Source organism: Vigna unguiculata, chromosome 3, assembly GCF_037176805.1.
Source record: "Vigna unguiculata cultivar grain cowpea cultivar isolate G323 ecotype 2 chromosome 3, ASM3717680v1, whole genome shotgun sequence".
NCBI lineage: Eukaryota > Viridiplantae > Streptophyta > Magnoliopsida > Fabales > Fabaceae > Vigna > Vigna unguiculata.
In genome coordinates, this window is record NC_140794.1 from 67,524,441 (window position 1) to 67,540,376 (window position 15,936).

The window sequence follows — 15,936 nt, forward strand, 5'->3', positions numbered from 1 at the left end:
TTCATCTCATCTTGCATTGCATTCAGCCACTGTTTCTTCTCTTCACTATCCAAAGCCTCTTCAAAACACTCAGGTTCTCCACCGTCAGTCAAGGTTATGTACTCATCACAAGAATACCTTGTAGAAGGTTGTTTCTATCTATTAGACCTCCTGAGTTGGACTTGAGGTGATTCAGGTATATCACCAAGATCGTCATCATCATCATGTTCCTCTTGAGCATCATCAATTGGAACCTCTACTCCACTTCCAAACTGTTGATCATCAACATCACCATGTTGCTCATTGTCTTGAGCTTCCGTTTCAACATTATCCAAATTGTGAGCGGGCAACCTCATCGGATTACCATCAGTGAGATTACTGTCTTTCTCGGGTGTGGTCTTCTCCACCTTATCAATGTCTTCAATGGTCTGGTCTTCCATGAATTGTACATCACGGCTTCTAACAAGCTTCTTCTCAACAGGATCATAAAACCTGTAGCCAAATTCATCCTCACCATAGCCAATAAAGATACATTGCCTTTCTTTTTATCTAACTTGGATCTTTCATCCTTAGGAACATGAACAAATGCCCTGCAACCAAAGACACGCAAATGATCATATCTAACATTCTTACCAAACCAAATTTTGTCTGGCACCTCAGTATTCAAAGCAACTGCGAGACTGAGATTAATAACATGCACAGCTGCAAGCAATGCCTCTCCCCAAAAGTGCTTAGGCAACTTTGCTTCTGAAAGCATACATGTAACCCTTTCAACCAAGGTCCTGTTCATCCTTTCCGCTAGACCATTCAACTGAGGAGTTTTAGGAGGAGTCTTCTCGTGTCTAATACCATGCTGCCTGCAATAAACATCAAAAGGTCCACGGTACTCACCACCATTATCACTACGGATGCATTTCAGCTTCTTGCCTGATTGCCTCTCAACCATAGTATGAAATTCCTTGAACTTTTCAAGTACTTGACCTTTCCGCTGAAGAGCATAGACCCATAGCTTCCTGGAACAATCATCAATAAAAGTAACAAAGTAAAGTGCACCACTAAATGACTTTACCTTTAATGGGCCACAAACGTCAGAATGCACCAATTCAAGCAATTCTGACTTCCTTGAGGGTGGATGCTTCTTAAAAGATACTCTGGTTTGTTTACCAGCCATGCAATGAGAACATTTCTCCAATTCTGCATTTCTCAATCCCACAAGCACATCCTTTTTAGCTAAGCAGTTAAGCCCTTTCTCACTTATATGACCAAGCCTCCGGTGCCACAAAGATGCCTCCATATACATAGCATTCACACTGTCTTTAGCAACCAAAGCTTTAGTCCAGTATAATTTAGATTGTTTCTCCCCTCTGGCCATAACCAAGTTACCTTTAGTGAGCTTCCATTTACTAGAACCAAAGTGACTGTCATAACCACAATCATCAAGCAACTGCACAGAGATTAAATTAAAACGGACATCCGAAGCATGTTTGACTCCTTTAAGCAACAACTGCACTCCCATGTTGGTTTGCAGGCAAACATCACCAACACCAATCACTTTAGACTCACCATCATTACCCATCTTCAACACTCCAAAATCACCAGAAGTGTAAGATGTGAAGAACTCCTTCCTAGGTGTAACATGCAGTGTAGCACCACTATCAATAATCCACATGCTCTCATCAAATACAAGATTAACGGACTCAAAGTCACGAAGAAGAACAAGATCACCATCTGTAGCAGTAGTGACACGATCATCATCATCATGATCATTCTCTCTTTGTTTTCCCTTCTTGTCTTTGTTCTCCTTTTTCCACTTAAAACAGTATTTCTGAATGTGCCCAGTTTTATGACAAAAATGGCACTCTAAATTCTTGTATCTTGACTTGGACTTGCTCCTACTCTTCTCTCTACCACCTTTATGTTCCTTTTTCTGACTTCTCCCCCTAGCTTCTGTAACAAGCATCTCAGACTGAGATGAAGAACCATGTGCCTTCCTTCTCATCTCTTCATTAAGAGCACCGCTCTTTGCCATCTGAAAAGAAACAACACAATTCGAGGCAGAGTTTGTAATTGAAACCCGAAATACCTCCCAAGACTCTGGTAGAGTATTAAGCAACCATAATCCCATAACTTCGTCATCAAACTTTATGCCCATTCCTGACAATTGATCTAGGAGCCCTTGAAACTCATTTAAGTGATCAGAAATAGAAGAATTCTCCCTGTACCTCAAATTCATCAAGCAATTTAACAAATACAATTTATTATTACCCGACTTAGAAGCATACAAAGACTCAATCTTCTCCCACAAAGCTCTGGCATGTGTCTCATTAGCAATATGATTATAAACATTATCTTCAACATATTGCCGAATAAAACCACATACCTGTTGGTGCTCAAAGTCCCATTCTTCTTCAGACATAGAATCTGGCTTCTGTGTAGCAAAGACCGGAAGATGCAATTTCTTGACAAATAATAAATATTTCATCTTGCCCTTCCACAAATGATAATTTGTACCATTCAAAGCAACCATCTTTGCATTTGCCTCCATCATTCAAGCAAGTAAATATAGCCCAACCAAGAGTTCTGATACCACTCTGATGGGGAAAACAACAATAAACAATATGCCAGAGAATGCAGCGGATATAATTTCCCCTAACTTGCAAGAATCTATGAGGAGCAATAATCAAAGAGCAGCAATAATAAATCAACAAAAGCACAAATAAAGGCACCAAGATTTTTAACGTGGAAAATCCCTCAAATCAAGGGTAAAAACCACGAGTCGTCCAGACCAAATAAATAGCTTCACTATGATCAACAAGAGTACAAAAGAGTCTTAATCAATAGCACAAATTAGTGTCAACACCCAACCAAATAACAAAGCAACAAAGCTTTCAAATAGAGAAGAACAAGAGAGTAAAACCTCTACAAATCACTGCTGCAGTGCGAAATTAATATCTCCCAACTCAGACCTCGTATCAAAGATCCGACCGGTCAGAATGAAGAGCAATGAGTTCCGAATCTGCTGTAAAAATTTCAGCCCGATCCAACGGTGAACGAATCCGCAGCGCCGAATTTACTGCGACAGCTCTATGAAAAACGTGAACAGAATTTTCCCTCTACCTCTCCCTCTATGTGTGTTAGGGCTTTCAGTGTATTCTGACTCTATTGTTCTGCCTCTCTCTTTATTTTATAGCCTCCTCTCCACTAGGTTTAAGTGAGACATGGGCTTTTCAAATTTTGGGCCTTTTCTCCACATAGGAAGGGAGCCCAATACCCAACAAAAATACTTTAAATACTTATTTTTTCTTCTATCTTTTGAAGAATCTTTTAGAAAACAAAATTTCAGACTCCAGAATGAAGGATACTAATTTGACCCTAGCTGTCGGGAGAATTCGAATGAGAACAAGTACAAAAGTTAATTTTTATTAAAATCATTTTCCTCCTTTAGTGGTTGTCAAAGAACTTTTTGGATTTGTATTAGGTTTTTTCAGTAGGAAGGGATACGGTGAAACTGGACAAATAAAACGCACCCATGTCACAGCGATTAAAAATCACATTAAGAAAGAAACCAACCAAACAAACTCAACCCAGAAAACATTAGTTCATTGTTGATATGAGGGAATGAGCTTCATCTCTCGGAGCTTCTCCACCCAAAATCTGATACTCTTGAAGGTATCAACATGCCCAAAGAATCCATATTCTCTACTCTTGTTCATGCTAGACACATGTTGAAACTTAAAACGTAGCACTGCTTGGAGGGCCTCATAGCATGTTATTTCCTCCAATATGGTGTTGTGAAGTTCGTATTTCTCCACTATCTCCTTCCAAACGCTACCCTTATCACGCATCAGCTCCACCACATCAAACGTTTGCGTTTCATCAAACGGCACAAACTCCACATCGAAAACTTCACAGAGCAACTTCCAGATGCTCTTCCAAGTAAAAACGTCGCCGTTTGTGCAATTGAATGCCTCATTTCTAGCTTCAGGGGTAACCGCAGCCCACACGTGCTGCTGCGCCAACACTCCGGCGTCGGTCATGTCACAGAAATGCTCCCACGTGTACTTCGTTCCCGGGTAGAGAAACGCCAATCCTACGTGGCGACAAATTACGGCGTAGGTTGCTAGCGTGAGTAGCGAGTTGTATATACTCCTGGAAGACGCGCCTACTATGATAGAGGAGCGGTGCACTGAGTAGGTGAACGATGGCGCGTAAGATGCAGCGAGATCCTCGAGCGCGTAGTAAAAGTTGGGGTAAGGGAGCCTCGCCATGCTCTCGTGAAAGGGTGGGTCGTGGGAGATGAGTTTGGTGGAGAGGACTGGATCGAAAATTGGGCCCATGTAGTGTTTGGTGCCGGTTTGGACCGTCACATGAGCCAGCTTTGAAGAGGCGCAAGATTTGAGGGCGGTGAGAACGTTGAGGAGCATGGTTTCGTTGATTCTCACGTTGTCTTCTTCATCTGCACGAATCTGCAAGCTGGTCCAGAATAGGTGCGTGACTTCACTCGCAAAGGGGGAAAGCTTGGCGTGCGTGTCGGAAGAGTCGACAGCGTCAAAGGTGATGAAGTGGTCGACGGTGGAAGGAGGGAACCAACTGGGCGGGGGCCTGCGGGCAGCGCCGTAAACTTTCCATGGGCCTCCGGGACAATTGGGCTGCTTGAGGGCTTGGGCTAGACTCAGCCCGGCCATCCCTGTGACACCAGCTACTAATGCCACAAAAGCTTGGGGTTCCATTGCAGCTGTTCTCCACACCAGGAAGAAATAACTGAGGGTGTGGTTGTGTGTTGGAACTGTTGCCTGTTCAATTTAAAGAACTGGATTGGGTAGCAATACGGTGATGTTTGATACCATGTATGTAAATTAGTATTTTTTTTTTTTCTTAGGCACATGGTCTTTCAGCATTGTTCATTGATTAAAAAAAAAAAGCGTGGCTCTTTTATCTAAGTCTTATAAATTATGATTAAATTATAAAAGAGTTGCAGAACAATTGCATAGCTTCCTGCAATAGATGTTCGCGCAATGTGTTGACTGAAGTTGGGCAGATGTTTGATGAAGGACAATGATGTCGTGGTGGTATACCCTCTTTCTCTAAGGTTTTTAATTATAAAATCTTGAGAAGTTAAACCAAATTGTTTACTAAAAATTAATAACAGCAGTCCTGCGAGAATTGTACAGAAAATAAGATTGTAAACATGTTATAACTCTGATAAAAGTGACTAATTACAAAGTTTTTGAAAATTAAAATTATTTTTATTTAAAAAAATAAGTGTTATAAAAAACTTTCTTCAATATATAATGAGTGAAGGATTGATGTCCAAAGTTAAAAGAGTTTGTTGGATAAACACTATCTTATCTTTCTACCCATACTCCTACCCCACACCTCAACCACTTTCCCACTGCCCTTACCCCAATCTACTCAATTACATCTAGAACATGTGAAATAAAAGTTTTAAAATTTATTATAAAATAAAATTAATGGAGGGAAGGAGAAAGTTGCCAAATGGAAGGGTGTTCTCATTCTCTTCCTCGCACACAATAAGACCGCAGCTACTCACACAACCTATTCCTTCTCTTTTATTAAAAAAATAAGTTTTTGACAACTAAATTTTGATAACTTTCTTTTATAATATTAGATGATATTTTTCTTTTATAACATTAGATGATATTTTTTAGGTTGTTACTTTTTTTTTCATTTATTTATATTCTAAAATCAGTTAAAAAATGTCATTTTTAAAATATAAGAAAAAATTATCAAAATTTAGTAATCAAAATATTATTCTCCCTTTTATCATTTTAAAATGTTCTTCTTCTCCGATGACACCATCCTTCTCAAAATCCTTCACTTGGATGAACAGTGGCATCGAAAGTTGGATGGGTTTGTGGGTCTGAGGAGTGGGTGATTGTTGAGCATAAAATGGATGATGGGTGACTGGTGGAACTTTTGTGTTGCGAAAAATCTGAAGACTATAAGGGTTTTTATGTGTAAGTCGATTGATAGAAGCCTGGGTTGGAGAAGCAATTGGGTTGTTGCGAGTCCTTTGCAGCTACAGAAGGTCTAATTGAAGTGTTTAGCTATTAGGGAAGGAAAGATAATCAATTATTTATAATCTTATTTAATTACAATTGCATGCATGAATTAAAATTATAGTAAATATTTTATTTGAATTTTGAGAAGATATTGAATTGTGTTTATGAGTGATGAAATGGAGATGAGTAAAAACTATTTTTTTTAGAAGTCTGATTCAATAGAAATAAATCGCTTTGGTCATTTATGAAAATGTTGGATGAAGAAGCGAAACTTGATTGCGTATATTGAATCATATGGTAAAGTATTGTGGATCAAGAAATGGTATTGAGAGGGTGAGTTATGGTTGAATCTATTTCTCCGTAAAGGTTGAGTTTTTAGTTCGATGCATATGAATTTTTCTGTGATATCTGAACTTATTTGATATTGATTAGTTAAAGGAAAAACTACTATTAGAATGTTTAAACTATAAAAAAGAGAAGAAAATATTGTTTTTTGTTTTCATTGATGAATGTGTCAAAGCATGACCGGAATGGTAATGAGAGGGTTGAGTTATGGGTTGATTGTTGTATATATAAAGTTTGATAGTTTAGTAGATAAGATGTAAGTGAAGTTCTATGTGATATATGCATGATTTTGTGAACTAAATTAATATGTTTTGATGAACTAACTCCTGTTCGAATTATATATACGATCTTAGTGTGCATATTAGTGTGCTTGTTTGAATATAATTGATATGTTTGTTTTTAAATATAGAAGTTTGTAAATTTTGTTTGGTTTGATAATGCGAAGTTTAAGTCCTAGTAGTTATTTCAAGGAAAAATACTATTCTTTATATGTCAAAGTGTATTAAAAGGAGATTTCGAAAGTAAGACTATTTTGACTCAATTAGTATCTCATTCACATAGAGTGTGATATCTAGGTGGTGTGAGTCAGAGCAGACTCCATATGACAGATGTTGTAATATGAAAGATGATCATCTTTAGGGAACTAGTGGGTGTCATGACTTGGTTTGGAAATATTGGTCTTGAGTGATGGAACATCAATGGAGGATTCTGGTAACAAGCATGATAGGTGCTAAGTTTGATAAATTTATTCAATACACTAGTTTTCCGGAAGCAAAAGTCTAAATATGTTATGTTATAGTAGTCATACTTTTAATCATTGACATTTTTTTTTTGTGAAATCTTATATATATTAAATATTTATTTGTATATCCTTCATAAAAGATACAATGATTTAGATTGAAGTTATTCTTATTAAAATTAACTTATCATTGTATTTGGTGTGTCCTTTGTTTTCTTCCTTCTTTTTTTCAATGATAATATATTATATATAAACGGGAGTATAAATAGTAGTTGAAGAAGATAGTAGTTTTATTATAGAATTCTAAAATTAAGAAAATGAAAAAAAAGAATTCTGAAAACATTATAGAGATGATGAATTGTAGTTTTATTTTTTTATTTTTTGAAAATATCGTGCTAAGTCCCTAAGTTATGTTATGAAGTACTTATGTATACACTAGTGCAGAATAATCTTTTTACATCGCCCAATATGCACCGGTTCATGTGCAAACGAGGTATATGAAGACGCGGTGGCACTTTTGTAATTTTTTCGAACTTTTATGCCTCGGTTGAACATAGAACCGAGGCATAAACCCCCCCAAAATTTGTATTTTTCGTGCTGCTTTGATATTTTTAAACAGGTGGCAGACTTTTATGCCTCGAGTCAAATCTAACCAAGGCAGATAGATGTTTATGCCTCGGGTCTCCTATAACCGAGACATATTTGAGTGGAATATGCCTCGGGTGAAATGTAACCGAGGCATATAGATGTTTATGCCTCGGTTTAAAATCAACCGAGGCAATAAGTCTTCTTAGGGTTAAAAAGAAATCGCGCCATTGTTCGTCTTCTTCGCGTTAGTAGCAACATTTTTTTCTCTCTTCCATTTTCGAACGGAAGTCTCGTTGCAGAACCAAGTTTTTCGTGCCCCTTCCTCTTCAACTTCTCGCGTCTTCCTCCTCAGTTTCTCATCCAACTCCTTGATTCTTGCGAGCAACTTCACCTTCTCCCTCTCGCAGTCCTCCAATTTCGAAAACGTAGTGTTTCGTTTCTCTTTGGCGTTTCTCAGAGTGGACACCTTGGACTGCACCAACTCCACGAGGTTCTTGTGCAATGCCATGTTCTCGTTGACCTCGCGTTGGAGCTGGGCGGTGCAGTGCCGTTTCGATGCCGCGTCGGATTTAAGTTGAGGATAGAGCTGGGAGCAGAAGACGTACTCGATCTGCGCGATGCAGTCCTTGGCGTCTTGAATTGAAGCGGCGAGGATGGTGCTGAGACTGCCGAAGTGGTGTGCGACGTCGGAGTCAGTGAGAGGAAACCCTAACTTTAGAGACGGTGGGTCAGAAAGTTTTTTTTTTTTAAATTCGTGATACCCATTAGGCCTTGGTTTCCTCCAGAACCGAGGCAGTAACCCTTGCATATGCCTCGATTCATAACCGAGGCATAAATAGATCTTTTTTATCTCGTCAGTATATATCTTGGGTGTAAAATCGGAGCCAAAAGGTCAAAATAACCGCGGTCAAATCCCACACTAGTGATATTTTGAGATATCTTTTAGAACATAAAGAGAATAAAATGTGTTTGAAAAACAACTATTAATTTTTTGTACAAAATCTATTTTGTATAATTATACCTAATTAAGATCAATGACCTGAGGATGAAAGATATGAGTAATTTAGAAAGTAAGAGATGATTTAATAAAATAACATATTAATATTTAATTAATAAAAGGCTAAAATATAAATAAAATTTTTATTATAAAATTTATTTTATAAAAACTCAATTTTGTTTTTAATAATCGTGATGTGAATCGTCCACACATAATTATTAATGCTGTAGGGACCACCTTATAATAAAGCACTATGAAATGAAATTATTAATGCTGTAGGGACCACCTGAAAATCAAGCACTATGATATGTTTATAATAAAAATTTTGAGTTGTTATAAGTTTTAAAATGTCCAAAACGACCATTACATCCGAAGAAACAACATACATGCTTTTACGGTCTCGTTGCATTCAACAAACAAACTTACCTTCTTCTTGAATCCAATCATACATGATGATGTGGGCCCTCTGTTTTGATTTTAAGAAGAAAAGTTGTTTTTAAATAAATTTTTAATAATATAAATGTGATAACATCTTAATAAATAAATAAAATATTTGATGTGACTTAAAAGAAAAAATTTTGTATGCGTTAAAAATTTAATTTTATTAAAATTTGTTAAAAAATAATTTGTCAATGATGATCAGTCGGTCTAGGTATAGACATTTATGAAGGACGGAATTGTAAAGGTAGAAAACATATATTTTGCTGTGTAGTTATACATTTAGAACGGAAAATTACTTGTTCACTACTAAATATTTATAATTTTTTTATAGTTTTAGGTATTATTTTTTAAGTTATTTTTTATTTTTTATTTTTAATATTTTAAAATCACTTAAAAAATAACACTTCATATTATAAAAATAAATTATTAAAGTTTAATAGTCAAAATATTATTATCTTTTTAGAATATAAATACACCCATCACTATATATTTGAGTGCTGATAAATATATATAACAAGAATTTTATATATATATATATATATATATATATATATATATATATATTAACTTTATATTATTTTAATATATTTTTATCGTACTTATCCACTTTATTAAACTTGTGTCAATTTTAATAATATATTATTCCTACATGATATAATTGATATAAGGTCTAAGATAACATTAGAAAATTTTAAATTATTTAATTAATTATTTTAATTTATTGAATTCGCTAGATTTGGTTCATATTTATAAATATATTAATAATTATTTTTTATATAATAAAAAGATTTTATCGTTTAATTTGTTTTACACCTTTAAAACTATAGACTAGTTTAAAATGAAGATATTCATAATAATTATAGTTACATTTATCAAATTTGAGAGGAGAATGCTAAGGATATTGGTTAAGAAATAATTAATGTACATTAATTTTATCATTTTTACATTGAAAGTTAAAATTTTTAAACACATTAATTAAAATAATATAAATCATATCACAGATTTTATAATAACAATAATATTTTTTTAAATTTGTAGACAATAACTTTCTAATCCAAAATAAGAATTTTGAAATTTTCAAGTCTCTAGTAACAAACAGACAAAACTATTTGACATAGTCTTTTTATGAAAGCTTTAAATGTGAATGTTTGAAACGTTTGGAAAATATGTTCCTAAATTTTGCAACAAAAGAGAAAATCTCTTGTGATGAAATTATTACATTTTAATTGTTTAAATAAAATAAACTTGTATTACTGAATTTTAAATCAGATTTCATTTAATATCACAATTAACTATATATTTTCTAAAATTCAATACGTATTAATTATTTTTAGCTAGTGTCACATTTATAATCAGTGATATATGTATAGCCTTTATTTAACCATGCTATTAGCACATGACAAAGCAGAGAAAATATGAAGTTCAGTGTTGATACGATGGTATGATCTTCATCTCTCTCAGTTTCTCCACCCAAAATCTGATACTCTTGAAGGTATCAACATGCCCAAAAAATCCATATTCTCTACTCTTGTTCATGCTAGACACATGTTGAAACTTAAAACGTAGCACTGCTTGGAGGGCGTCATAGCATGTTATTTCCTCCAATATGGTGTTGTGAAGCTCGTATTTCTCCACTATCTCTTTCCAAATGCTACCCTTATCACGCATCAGCTCCACCACATCAAACGTTTGCGTTTCATCAAACGGTACAAATTCCACATCGAAAAGTTCACAGAGCAACTTCCAGATGCTCTTCCACGTAAAAACGTCGCCGTTTGTGCAATTGAATGCCTCATTTCTAGTTTCAGGGGTAACCGCAGCCCACACGTGCTGCTGGGCCAACACTCCGGCGTCGGTCATGTCACAGAAATGCTCCCACGTGTACTTCGTTCCCGGGTACCGAAACGCCAATCCTACATGGCGACAAATTACGGCGTAGGTTGCTAGCGTGAGCAGCGAGTTGTATATACTCCTGGAGGACGCGCCTACTATGATAGAAGAGCGGTGCACTGAGTAGGTGAACGATGGCGCGTAAGATTCAACGAGATCCTCGAGCGCGTAGTAGAAGTTGGGGTAAGGGAGCCTCGCCATGCTCTCGTGAAATGGTGGGTCGTGGGAGATGAGTTTGGTGGAGAGGACTGGATCGTGAATTGGGCCCATGTAGTGTTGCGTTCCGGTTTGGACCGTTACATGGGCGAGCTTTGAATGCGTGCAGGATTTGAGGGCGGTGAGAACGTTGAGTAGCATGGTTTTGTTGATTCTCACGTTGTCTTCTTCATCTGCACGAACCTGCAAGCTGATCCAGAATAGGTGGGTGACTTCACTCGCAAAGGGGGAAAGCTTGGCGTGCGTGTCGGAAGAGTCGACGGCGTCAAAGGTGATAAAGTGGTCGACGGTGGAAGGAGGGAACCAACTTGGCGGTGGCCTGCGAGCGGCGCCGTAAACTTTCCATGGGCCTCCGGGACAGTTGGGCTCCTTCAGGGCTTGGGCTAGGCTCAGCCCAGCCATCCCTGTGACGCCAGCTACTAGTGCTACAAAAGCTTGGTGTTCCATCACAGTGTGTTTTCCACACCAGGAAGAAACCGAGAATGTGGCTGCGTATTGGATCACTTTTGTTGAATTATTATCGAATTTATCGAAAATGGGTGGTGAGTGGCAAATCCCATTCTTGTGGCCATCCTTCCAATATCAATCCTATTATATTTTTATTTTTAAATATAAAATAATGTGAGAAGAATCAACTATAAAATAAAAAAATATTTTTTTTAAGTGATGATAAACAAATTAAAGTTACTTTATTTTAAAAAATGTGTAAGAATTTCCACAACATGTAACAAGTGAGTGAAGGATGATGTGGAAAGTTAAAAGAGTTTGTTGGATAAACCCTACAACATCTTGTTTTCCTTGGATTGGAGGGGGCTTATTCATGGATTGCAATTATTATAGACCGAGGATGGTAAACCTATCTAATATATATAATGCTTAGGTTATAAAGTTTATATAAATAATATTTTTAGGGTTATACGTTTACTATTTTTCGTACCAATGTGGAGCAAGTAGAAGGAATAACAAAACATTTTCTAAAATCATTTTCTTTTTCTTTACTTTAAAATCAATATTCCTTTTCTCTTAAATATGTGATATGTGTATATATATTTTTTTTTCCTATCTTTTACACACCCTATTTGTAATTTTAGTCAAACAATAAGAATTGTCTCTTCTTGACAATATGATTCAACATATTCATTTTCATCTTTGTAATGATGATTATTTATTGGGTCTATTGTTTCACTCACTATTAGACCATCTATTTTAAAGTTTACTTCTTAAGAATATGATTCAACATATTCATTTTCATCTCGACCTATATTTTTTTTTTTTAAATTTCATTATGCAATATTTGATGACAGTAAAAACTTCTTATGAAAAATATTTCAAGATATTTATTTTATTTATTGGATTTCTCTCAAAATTACTTCCAAACTAAAATAATTAAATATTCTCTTAGACATGTTCATTTCCACTTCAGCATATAATTTATTTTAAAAATTCTATAAAATTATGAAATCAATATGTATAGCCTTTTTAAAAAATGTAATATTGTGGAAAATGAGACAAATACACAAAAACGATAAAGTTAAATCGTGTCTTAAAATAATTGGTGGCATAAACAGTGTCCGATATATACCACATGAAATTTTCACTGACAAACTCACTGTAGCGTTTATATGTTTAAGCACAAGCTTGTCAAAGCAAATTTTATGTGCATATTTCTCGTATGGGAAAATGATAGTTTAACGAAAAATATTTTTAATAAATTTTGATAAACTATAATATAACTTTATTATTTTATTTTGATTGAAAATTAAAAAAAATATATTTATTTTATTTCTATTTATGATAATTTTTTCAAATTTATTAAAAAAATCTTTTTCAAAACTTAACTTTCCTTTTCTTATACATTATGAGACCAAGCAACAATATGTAACATGTTACAATATCATGCTGAAAAAAAAACATAAATATAAAATATAAATATAATAACAAATATGATTATTGAAGTTATAAAAATTTAAGAATAACATTTTAACAATTTTTTATTTTAGTATAATTATTTTGAAAATTTGCATTTGATATCTTTCAAAATTATTTTCAAACTAAAGTAATTATATATTCTTACAATATATTCGTTTTCACTTTCACGTATATTTTATTTTGAAAAGTCTTAGTCCACTTATTTTCTGAAATTTATATAGATATTTAAAAAAAAAAGTGCAAAATACTGTGAAAAATATCAAACAGAAAGAGTTGAGTTGTGTATCGAATTTTTGATAAAAAAGTGAAAGGACTTAATTAATTATCTTAGTTCAATACAACCAAGTAGAAAAAGTAGAGTTTTTTTTTACAGTTAAGCTAATAGGCTAACATGTTACCAAACATTTATGAGTTTTGTTCATAAATATTCTAGTTGTCAGTTTTTTTGTTGTTGTGGTTGGGTCCTGTTGATCTATGGAATGATTCAGCGATAGAAGTAAGTCTAGGCATAACTTTGAAGGAATTGAGGATGGAATTGTAAAAGTAGAAAACATAGATATTTTTTTTGTGTGAGTATATTTAGAATAGAGTAAATTTTACTAATTAAAATTTTGATACAAAATTGTAATTTATTTTTTTTTACATTTTGATCTATTTTTGTCATTAATTTTAAAGTAAAAAAATATAATATTTTTTATTTAATTATATTAAATTTTGTTTATGTGTCAAAGACATTTTGTGATAGTGTTTGAATTTTTTATACCGTTTTGACACATTTTAACTCAAATGTCAATCAAAAATATTGTTTAACGAACTAAAAGAAAATTAATGACACTATATTAAAAAGACTATACCCATTAATGTTTAAAGTTTGATGATCAAAATGTATCATAATTTGCACCAAAGATTAATTTCAATTTCGCATTAAAATTTAAAGACCAAAAACATATTTAATCATTCAGGATATTATATACACACATCAATAAAACTGAGTGTCGATACATATGTCGTAAAAATTATTAGTCATTATACAGTGACCAATTTAAGTATCAATTTAAAAACTACAAATTATTAACAACTAAAATAGTTCCAAAATACTATAATTAGTTTCTAAATTGATAATTAAAATTATTTTTATTATGAATTGATTTCTAAATTGGTCATTAACATTAGCTACTAAGATTTTGACTACAAAAATAATTGGTTTCTAAATTAGTCATTAACATTAGCTACCAATGTTTTGGCTACCAAAATAATTAGTTTATAAATTGGTCTCTAACATATTTTTTGTTACTAAAATTGATCATTATTTAAGAGTTTTCTTATAGTGATACTTTTATGATGACAATAATTTATATTTTTTATGTTGATATTTTTAGTACATATAGTTTTAATTTGGATTAACACAATAACAATCATATATTTATTATATTGTTAAGAATTATTGTACACACTTTTCAATATTCACATATTGTGTATCTATCACATATCGTCTCTTATGATTTTCAAAATAAATGTGTCGTCGTATCGGATACGTGTCATATCTGATACACGTATTGTATTTGTGCATCATAGGTTATACGATTTGAAAGTTATACTATGTTTAATAATTATCATGTGATGTAATTGATATAAAAAAAATTAATAAAAAAATTGAATTATTTAATTTATTATTTAAATATGTCTAATTTATCGAACTTTATTGATGTTTATAAATATATTGGTAATTTATTTTTAATATTATTATAAGATTGATGATGGTGATGAAAAATTTACAAATATTTTTTGATGATTATATAATTTAGATGTCTTTAATTAATATACCGACTTAAACACAAACTTAATTGATAATTATATTAATTTAATTAAAATATCACACTTTTTATTATATATTTTTATTATTGAAATAGTCAAATAAAAAGTGTTATATTCGCGATACAACTCTTAAAAGATATCAAAATATAATTTCATACTAAATGATAGAGGTGTTGAGACCGTAGAGGTATAGGTTATGTTATACTTTGTAACTGGATAATGTGATTGGTACGTGTGATTTAGCACTGGTGTAAAAATGGACTTCCACGACGTTGTATAACAACAGACAAACAGGAAACGTTTGAAATGAGTGAAACTTTTGTAATTCAGAATAAATTTTATACAACCGTCGATAAAAAGTTGAAAGCAACTTTTAATATTTCCATTTTCACTTCCTATCCGAATACCCACACGACTTTTCTATCTCATTTTCACTATCTTTAGCATCATACGTCGTTCCACCCTCCTTAATACCTACATTGATGTTGTTGTTAAGTACTGTTGTCACTGCTACGCGTGATGCTGCTCGTTCGTGCACCTTGTGTCAACGTCATTGGCACCCCGTAATCAACGTCGTTCCCGACGTACTGCAGTCATCGTTTGCTTGAGTTTTTTGTCGTCATTAGTTGCAAATCTTTATGTAACTTAGGAATGACAAAAATATTTATGTTCGTTAATATCTGAGGATAAAATCCGTAATAAATAGTTAATATTTCCAAATATTTGTTATTTTTAGAAATTTGTTACTTGCAAGTAGCGGGTAGAGGGTTCAATAAACGAGTTAGGTGCGAATATCATACTATTCGTACCCACATTGGTATCCACTATATATTATCCGCAAAAAATTAAAATTAAAATTTTATTTATGTTTAATTAGATTAGATTAGATTAAATTTATATTTTATTTTATGTTTTTTATGTAATTTATTTAAATTTTACTTAAAAAGATTATAAAATAGTTTTTTAAATATTTG

The 15,936-nt window shown here is 33.3% G+C and overlaps 2 pseudogenes across 1 annotated transcript; both read right to left on the reverse strand.

Moving 5' to 3' along the window:
- Positions 1-3,511: 3,511 nt before the first annotated feature.
- Positions 3,512-5,108, reverse strand: LOC114175834 ((S)-8-oxocitronellyl enol synthase CYC2 pseudogene; annotated as a pseudogene). Its single transcript, XR_014993384.1, has one exon. The product of XR_014993384.1 is annotated as a (S)-8-oxocitronellyl enol synthase CYC2 pseudogene (transcript).
- Positions 5,109-10,457: 5,349 nt separating this feature from the next.
- LOC114176598 ((S)-8-oxocitronellyl enol synthase CYC2 pseudogene) lies at positions 10,458-11,751 on the reverse strand (annotated as a pseudogene).
- Between the last annotated feature and the right edge of the window lie 4,185 nt (positions 11,752-15,936).